Source organism: Staurois parvus, unplaced genomic scaffold, assembly GCF_062004578.1.
Source record: "Staurois parvus isolate SC_StPar_1 unplaced genomic scaffold, SC_StPar_1.0 ptg000145l, whole genome shotgun sequence".
NCBI classification, from domain to species: Eukaryota; Metazoa; Chordata; class Amphibia; order Anura; family Ranidae; genus Staurois; species Staurois parvus.
In genome coordinates, this window is record NW_028317941.1 from 12,992,563 (window position 1) to 12,999,988 (window position 7,426).

At 35.2% G+C, this 7,426-nt stretch overlaps 1 non-coding gene across 1 annotated transcript; it reads right to left on the bottom strand.

Annotated features, from left to right (window-relative positions):
• Positions 1 to 3,353: 3,353 nt before the first annotated feature.
• Positions 3,354 to 3,460, bottom strand: LOC149464934 (U6 spliceosomal RNA). The gene has a single exon (XR_016312289.1). It is a non-coding gene; the product is annotated as a U6 spliceosomal RNA (small nuclear RNA).
• Positions 3,461 to 7,426: the final 3,966 nt, after the last annotated feature.

Genomic DNA, 7,426 nt, shown 5'->3' on the forward strand with positions numbered 1-7,426 from the left:
GAAGAAGAAGAATGAAAAGAAGAAGAAGAATGAAAAGAAGAAGAAGAAGAATGAAAATAAGAAGAAGAAGAAGAAGAAGAATGAAAAGAAGAATGAAAAGAAGAAGAAGAAGAATGAAAAGAAGAAGAAGAAGAAGAATGAAAAGAAGAATGAAAAGAAGAAGAAGAAGAATGAAAAGAAGAAGAAGAAGAATGAAAAGAAGAAGAAGAAAAATGAAAAGAAGAATGAAAAGAAGAAGAAGAAGAATGAAAAGAAAAAGAAGAATGAATGAAAAGAAGAAGAAGAAGAATGAAAAGAAGAATGAAAAGAAGAAGAAGAAGAATGAAAAGAAGAATGAGAAGAAGAAGAATGAAAAGAAAAAGAAGAAGAATGAAAAGAAGAATGAAAAGAAGAAGAAGAAGAAGAAGAATGAAAAGAAGAAGAAGAATGAAAAGAAGAAGAAGAAGAATGAAAAGAAGAATGAGAAGAAGAATGAAAAGAAGAATGAAAAGAAGAATGAGAAGAATGAAAAGAAGAATGAAAAGAAGAAGAAGAAGAATGAAAAGAAGAAGAAGAAGAATGAAAAGAAGAATGAAAAGAAGAAGAAGAAGAATGAAAAGAAGAAGAAGAAGAATGAAAAGAAGAATGAAAAGAAGAAGAATGAAAAGAAGAAGAAGAATAATGAAAAGAAGAATGAAAAGAAGAAGAAGAAGAAGAATGAAAAGAAGAAGAAGAAGAATGAAAAGAAGAATGAAAAGAAGAAGAAGAATGAAAAGAAGAAGAAGAAGAATGAAAAGAAGAATGAAAAGAAGAAGAAGAAGAATGAAAAGAAGAATGAAAAGAAGAAGAAGAAGAATGAAAAGAAGAAGAAGAATGAAAAGAAGAAAAAGAAGAATGAAAAGAAGAAGAAGAAGAATGAAAAGAAGAATGAGAAGATGAATGAAAAGAAGAATTAAAAGAAGAATGAGAAGAATGAAAAGAAGAATGAAAAGAAGAAGAAGAACAATGAAAAGAAGAAGAAGAAGAATGAAAAGAAGAATGAAAAGAAGAAGAAGAAGAATGAAAAGAAGAAGAAGAAGAATGAAAAGAAGAATGAAAAGAAGAAGAAGAAGAATGAAAAGAAGAAGAAGAAGAATGAGAAGAAGAATGAAAAGAAGAATGAAAAGAAGAAGAATGAAAAGAAGAATGAGAAGAATGAAAAGAAGAATGAAAAGAAGAAGAAGAAGAATGAAAAGAAGAAGAAGAAGAATGAAAAGAAGAATGAAAAGAAGAAGAAGAATGAAAAGAAGAAGAATGAAAAGAAGAATGAAAAGAAGAAGAAGAATGAAAAGAAGAAGAAGAAGAATGAGAAGAAGAATTAAAAGAAGAAGAAGAAGAATGAAAAGAAGAATGAAAAGAAGAAGAAAAAGAATGAAAAGAAGAATGAGAAGAATGAAAAGAAGAATGAAAAGAAGAAGAAGAAGAAGAATGAAAAGAAGAAGAAGAATGAAAAGAAGAAGTAAAAGAATGAAAAGAAGAATGAGAAGAATGAAAAGAAGAATGAAAAGAAGAAGAAGAAGAAGAATGAAAAGAAGAAGAAGAATGAAAAGAAGAAGAATTCCAGTACAGCAAAAAGTGTATCTGCAGAGAGCTCCGCTATTTCTGACAGTTCTCTGACAGTTCCTTCACATTTACAGTGGTTGAAACATTGTATCTATTTATTTCCGAATAAAAACATCTGTATCCTAAATGGAAACAAATAGATACAATGTTTCAACCGCTGTAAATGAACTGTCAGAACTGTCAGAGAACTGTCAGAAATAGCGGAGCTCTCTGCAGTGACACTTTTGCCGGCTGATCGGGGAAAATTCGATTCGTGCATCCGAAGTTTGCTAAAATTCGGATTCGATGCGAATCGAATTTTTCCTAATATTCGAAATGAATTCCACTTCGCCAAGTTCCATTCGCTCATCTCTAATAATAAGAGAAAATGGAACTACCAAATTGCCCAAATTGTTGCAATGTAAATGGTGTGGATAAGGCATTCCTTCATGATGTGTGACACCCTTAAATAGTACGTTAACACAGAGAGGAAGTTAATCGGAGCAGCAGCAGACAACCCAAAATCTTGGTAGCTATCTCAGAAACCCTATGCCACACCGGTTGCAACACTTGACAGGACCAAAATATATGATACAATGTGCCTCAGGTAGAGCAGCCTCGAAATCATAAAGATGAAGAGTTAGGGAAGATAACATGGATGCAAACAGGGGTATAATCTATGGAGTGTTGACACCTCCATACATCATAGAGATTTGATGATGACAGGAATTGATTCAACGGGGTTCTGCAAGATGTTTTGCGATCAGTATTTGACACATTTAAGAGACTATCTGGCACTGCGTTGTCCATACAAATAAGCACACAACCTTACCACACCTCATTTACTTTTTTCAATTTCACATTTGGAAGGTACTCATTGACCACAGTATAGTTAACATTGTTGAGCTCAGAGACTAAGATATACCAGTCAGAATCATCCACCAGAGTTGTTATGTGAGTGAAAGCTACTAAGTCTTTCACAATGTTTAATACACCTCTGTTTTTTGACACCCTGTTGGAAATAAACACACATGGCAAGTGTCTATGGGAGAACTTAGGAGGTTTCTGATTACTGAAGTGGGTCTCTTGAAGACACAAGACATCACACAGCAAGGCTCTGGCTTCCTCCTGATCATATATTATGTAGCAGGGCTGATAATTCTTTTTAAGTTGATACAGGAAACTTTAAAGGGCATGATTAGTAAACAGGCAATCAGAGATGCAGAATAGTCTCTCAATGATGGGAGGATAAGCTGACAGAGTGACAATAGGCACTAATCTCTTGTGATGTCTTCATAGGTAAGACTTTGATTGTGACTGGGGATGCAATGACTCTGATGTTCTTGATGCGATGGGATCCATGGACATCTTGTCAGAAAGATTTCCAATGAGACAGGCAGTGTATCCTTACAAAAGAAAACTCAGCAAAGAAGTAACATAAAAATAAAACTGATAGAAACAGAGTTAAAAATATGTATGATCTTTTCATATTTCTCTGTCTCAGACATAACTACCTTGTGTGTTACATTGTACATTCTAATTGTAGATTTTTGTAAATTGTGTAAATTATTTCTTTTCATTGCATTATTATACTAACATCCATCCTAATTTATAGTGCTTGGCATGGTGTTGCTGGTCAAATTCTACGAATGTGATTCTCAGCTTAAAAATATCATCTTTGTTCCTTCTTTGTTCACTATATTTTCAATGTAACTTCAAGTTGTGAAAATGTCACTGTTTTGTATTGTTTATTATCTTAAAATACTTAATAAAAATTGTATTGCTAAAAAAAAGAAAATATGGGACGCATCCCGAATTTGAGTGCCATTCTTGTGCAGGGGCCATGCTAATCTTCTCTGTATCATTGCAATTTTAGTATATGTCCTGCTGAAGCAAGGTCTGCATATGCTTTCTTTTTTGGACCTAACGTATCCCTGATCTGCCTTTATACTGTGTTTACCTCTGCCTATCTAGTTTCTGACCTTGGATTCTTGAACTTTAATTATGCTCATTATTTGGTACTGCGTTGCCCATGCATTGCTGACCTTGGCCTGCTCAGTGACTTTGCTATTGTCTCTGACTTGATCCCAGACATCAATAACCTGCCCAGGGATGCTCTAAGATCTAGCTATAAACATCTATAAGTACTACTACTTCCTGTCCACTTATGTCATTAGTAAACTCTTCTGTTCTAAATCCACTCCAAGCCAGAAGTCCTCCTTAACTTCCACTTACTGTGGTTCCACTGACTGCTCACTGAAACGTCTGCCTGCATCCTGCTAGTTATTCCTGGTTAGCATCATTGGTCATTTTGGTCTCCTATCAGGTATATGACACACTTCAACTTATATAATTTTGGATTGCAGAGGAAACTAGAGTAGAGCCACTATTCAATGTTCAAGCATAACCAAAGGAATGATCTAAAGTCAGGACTTTTTTCTAGGGAAGTGGACTATTTTGTGAACGCCATAATAAATTATGCCACTAGCATGGGTAGTGGCATTGAAAGGGCAATGCTGAAGAAAATTAGATATTAAATTATAGTAAAGGTGATATATGACAGGCAAAAAGACAACAAGACATTTATGCTAGCAATAAAAGATAACATGCAATTATGATGAATGGTAAATAGGGGACTCTGCACAGGAGCCACTTGAGATATGAATAAATTAAATAAGAAACATTCCCATTTAATACAAATAAACTTTATTCAATTCTAAAAGGTTCTGACCATTTTAATGCAGAAACAATACATTGTTGTGTACATCAGTCACAAATGATCTGTTTAGAGATCATATGGTCAATACCAGGGCAACCATTCTGTGTATTGTAGCTACCTATAATTAGCATTCCATTAATCCCATTATGTAAATGAACTATGCTACTACACATTTACTTGATAACACTGTTCAACAGGTAAAAAGTTTTGGGCATAAAATTAGCTAATCTTACATAATTTTGGGGTGCTGAAAACGAAAATGACCCTAAAAAATGTTGATTGGCTCTAGTTTCCATGATATATTCACCCATCTAATGACGTAAGCCATTCAAAATTATGATGCAACTTCAGCTGCATATTGCGCAATTGATACTGGTGACCAATAGAAAATTGCATGTATACTGAGATGATGCAATATTAGCCTTTAATTGCATCACTTCACTGCATAAAAGCTGCAGTATCTGTAGCTGATTGTAGTTCGACAGCGTCTTTACATTTCGTTTTATGCTTATATAGGCTACTCAGTAATGCCTCGAACTTGTGTGAATAAAGCAGATAATTTCTGCTATATCTACGGTGAAATAACTTTTATCTCACAAAAAAGGAGGATAACAGGAATGATTAAGAAAGCCTACAACTTGTATTTTGACTGCAAGATAGGAGACCAGGACAAGAGCTGGACACCACATATATGCTGCAATTCTTGTGGGACGGCACTGGAGCAATGGTTGAATGGAAAAAAGGCATCTATGCCTTTCGCTGTGCCAATGATTTGGAGAGAGCCAACAGATCATGTTAGTAATTGTTACTTTTGTATGGTGCCTCCAATTGTAAAAGGGCTAAATAAGAAGAAAAAGTTATCTGTGCACTATCCAAATATTCCATCGGCAATACGTCCAGTTCCTCATGGAGAGGGGCTACCAATTCCTAAAGCACCAGAATCCTTTGTGGTTGAGTCAAGTGAGGAAGAACCTGAAGCGTGTAGTCACGTGCAGTTGTAAGAGATAGCCCTTTCCTCGAATACAAGAGAAAAGCCAAGAGAAGCAAAACCGACACAAACTGAAGACAAAACTAGTGAGAATCCTAAGTATTAAAATGATTCAACTTAGCTTATGGCTATAATTTTTCTTGGTAATCCTATGCAATATATTATGCCATTTAGGCTTTGTTATGTAGTCAATATCACTTGCTTTATATTTGTGGAAAGACATCTATCTATATAATTATTGTGCATTATGTAGTCATTACGCCTATAGTAGAAAACTTTCCGTTTACAGAAAAACTAGAGCCAATTGACAAATTTCATTGTTATATTTGAACTCAGAATGTGAAATTCATTAAGAAATGGAGCCTTTTGTTTCCAAAACTGGCAAAAAATAAAAATTTGTTGAACAGTGAATTGGATCAACTATATACAGTATGCTAAAACGTGACACAACATCCTGAAGTACAGAATTATAAAAAAAAATGTAGTGATTTGTGGAAAAATAATTCCTATTTCTTATTCAACAGTGCCTGTGCATTTTTGGTATCCAGTCCACTCTGCAAATCCCTTCTATAATAAAACAAACAAAAACAATATTAACAATAATAATAAATAAATATACCCCCGTCCATTACCAATTATGACTGTACTGTATGCTGTTTAGAGGTTAGCCCCTCCTTGTGGTTCCATTCCTTACCAGATCTCCTCCGCTATCATAGAAGAATCATTGTATAATAACTGTGTGGACACGCCTTCTGATGTAGCAGATGGTTCAACTTTGGGGCTTGTTCAAACAATCATGAAAACATTTATACTTCACCATACATCAAAAGTTCAAGACAGAACTTAGCAACTGTCTTGTTCATGTATTTTTAAATGAGCAAATGTAAAATTTGGGAAGGCCAAGTGTTCTGTCTCTTTTCAGCAGTGTGCCTCAGAGAAAGTGTGTGGAGCCAAAGGAAGGCTTGATTTGTAAAGGAACCAAAAGCATAGCCTTCTACTTTGTTTTCCTATCCTAGCATGTTATAGAGTCCATAGTAGCACAGAAGAACTAGTTTTTTAGTTTTCTGAAAATGATGATAGGAATGTATGGAATTGACAGCATGTGAAAGAGTGAAAAGCCTAAATGCAGCTGAATGTTTTGTAAATAAACATGAAAGCTGAATGTTTTGTAAATATGGCAGTGAGGGCCTCCTGCTCAGAAACATGATGTGCAGGGATATCAACTAAGTTCAAATGTATCAACATATATTGATTAATATTGGGCAAGTCATGAAAAAATGTTGATATTTTGAAAAAAGATATATTTAGCTAGCATGTACCAATGGCTTTCTCTATATCACTAATCAGTATATCCCTTTCATAGCAGAATTTGTTTACTTTAACTAAGAAGTTAATGCATTGGGAGAGATCTGGCTTAAAGAATTTATTCAGTGAACTGATAAAGGATCCTTTATATCCACTTTCTGGAAGCAAGTAACCAACTTCATAACCTTCATCACCACTTACCAACTGCCCAGTGATCCGCTACCGCTCCTCTTCAGGCTCCTGGAGCAGCCAGCCATTTGTCTCTTCTCCTCTCAAATGTCAACTATCAGAAAAAGCAAACCCTGGATATCTACATGCCTTCTAATAGCAAGACAGGCTATTCTCCGGAAATGGGTCTCTAACTGTCCTCCAACCCTAACGGACATCAAACAAGAACTTAACTCCTTACTACGCCTGGACAGACTTAATCTAATCACCTACCCAACCTCCTCAAAAGTGACCCACTATCTCCGTAAGTGGAAATCCTATATTACAGGATCCCTATCCGCACAGGAGCAGGCATTTTTTCTCCAGTATCCCAGCCTTTTAAGACGCTCTATGAAACCTCCTACAAGTCCTGTGGCATTGGGGCTATAGTTCATATGATCAGTCCACTTTGGTAACAAATGCTAAGCTGTTGATGTGCAATATTCTTTATCTACTGGTCTCCTTCTCTTTTTCATTCCACTTTATCTTTTTCCTCATCTTCAACTGTATCTTGACCCCTTGATTGACCTCTCAACTTAGGGACATGTGGCTACTAGTTATTATCAGTATACCATAGGCCTATATTAGGCAACTAGAGTTCGACATCTCTTCTACACTACTATTGACTTCCTTATCTCCCTTTTCCA